At 38.9% G+C, this 1,559-nt stretch overlaps 1 protein-coding gene across 1 annotated transcript in view; it reads right to left on the reverse strand.

Annotated features, from left to right (window-relative positions):
• The window catches only part of LOC107099988 (vesicle-associated membrane protein 727-like), a 13,056-nt gene that overhangs the window by 10,501 nt on the left and 996 nt on the right, over positions 1-1,559 (reverse strand). The gene's annotated exons all lie outside the window — the stretch shown is intronic.

A 1,559-nucleotide genomic window follows, 5' to 3' on the forward strand; every position in this document is an offset into this window, starting at 1 on the left:
CCCCATAATCACAGCTCTATGGAGCAGCATCAGACTCATTCTGACTAGAACTGAGTCGGACTACGTCAGGCTAAATTTTATCAATAATCATTCTGCATAAAATTGATATTTACATGTACTAATATCGAAATAATGTAAATTTCTGCACTGTGAGACCAATAAAGTCAAGCAATCAATAAATTGATGAATATGTTTTTATGAAAATATATTTTTTTTAACTGTGATTTCACTGAATCTCTTTACCCCATAAGAAAACATCTAGTTCTGAAAAGAGCATGAATTATTTTCTTATCTTTAATATTAGTAAACTGACGTGCAGAAAAAACTGTGTTTTTGTTTTCAACTAATTGTATATATATATATATATATATGAAAAATGTAAATATTGAGAGTATTACTGCTGCCACCATCTGTATTAGAGGGAAAAAACGTTAGGGGTGGTAAATGATCGGATAAGGTTGGCCGTGGGCCCCCATCTAGCTCCGCCCCTGCACATAAGTTGTTCCTGGTTTCCTGTCGTTGTTTTCTAATCTCCAAAGGTTTAACACAGCAGATCTTTACCGATATATTTTCTCTTTAGACCAGGCATCCCCACAGTGGGTCCTGGAGGGCCGCTGTCCTGCAGGTTTGACCTGTTTCCCTGCTCCAGCTGATTTACACTGAAATCATCAGAATCAGCTGTGCTAAAGCAGGGAAATCTCTAAAACCTGCAGGACAGCAGCCAACTTTGGGGAAGCCCGTTTAAGACAGAGCTATAAAGCAATCTCCTCTGCTCCTGGAGCACCTGAAGCAGCCTCATTGGTCAAAGTGAAGCAGCCGCTCCAACCCTGCCCCTCCTCTCTGCCCTTCCTGCCCAAAGCTCACCTGTGGCCTTGATACCTGATGCAAACAGCTCTGCAGCAGCAGAGTAATGATGTCACCAGCCCAGATTAACAGCTAATTTTCCTCCATCTTTTGAAGTCTTTTAGTGTAACTTTGCAATAGGAACCAACACTTCAGCAGTCAGTCTGTTTCAGAGCTTATTTAGCAACCTGCACCATTAAATAAATGACATTATTTTGTCTCATCTACCTGCATTTCATTGGCTGCAGCTTTCCACTGTAACCAGGGGCGGTTCTATGACCCCTAACCCAAGAGAGCTGTCTGATAGAAAAAGATTCATTTCATTGATTTCTACACATTTTTTGAAACTTGTTCAGTTTTGCTAATGACTGACTCCATCGTTCACTAATGCATCGTATTCAAGACGTGAACCAAAACCCAACAAGCAAAGCAAAAAGCAGCATTTTTTAGAAGAATATTCCAACCAATTAAAGCTTTTAAATCAACTCATTTCATGGAAACCTTTGAATCAGTTTTCATGAAATAACTTTTCTCTTTTTTGTGCCAAAATGACTTCTATGAAACATGGAAAATTATCAACTGAATTAAATTTTTTTCTTTGCTGTTATTCTGTTTTCATATCAGGTTTTTCCTGACCTTTCACTTTGCTTTCACCTCGCTCCTCCTTCTACACCTCTCCCTCTTCACACTGGCAATCATTAAACGGATAATATATT

This window comes from Cyprinodon variegatus, unplaced genomic scaffold (assembly GCF_000732505.1).
Source record: "Cyprinodon variegatus isolate N-32 unplaced genomic scaffold, C_variegatus-1.0 Scaffold927, whole genome shotgun sequence".
NCBI classification, from domain to species: Eukaryota; Metazoa; Chordata; class Actinopteri; order Cyprinodontiformes; family Cyprinodontidae; genus Cyprinodon; species Cyprinodon variegatus.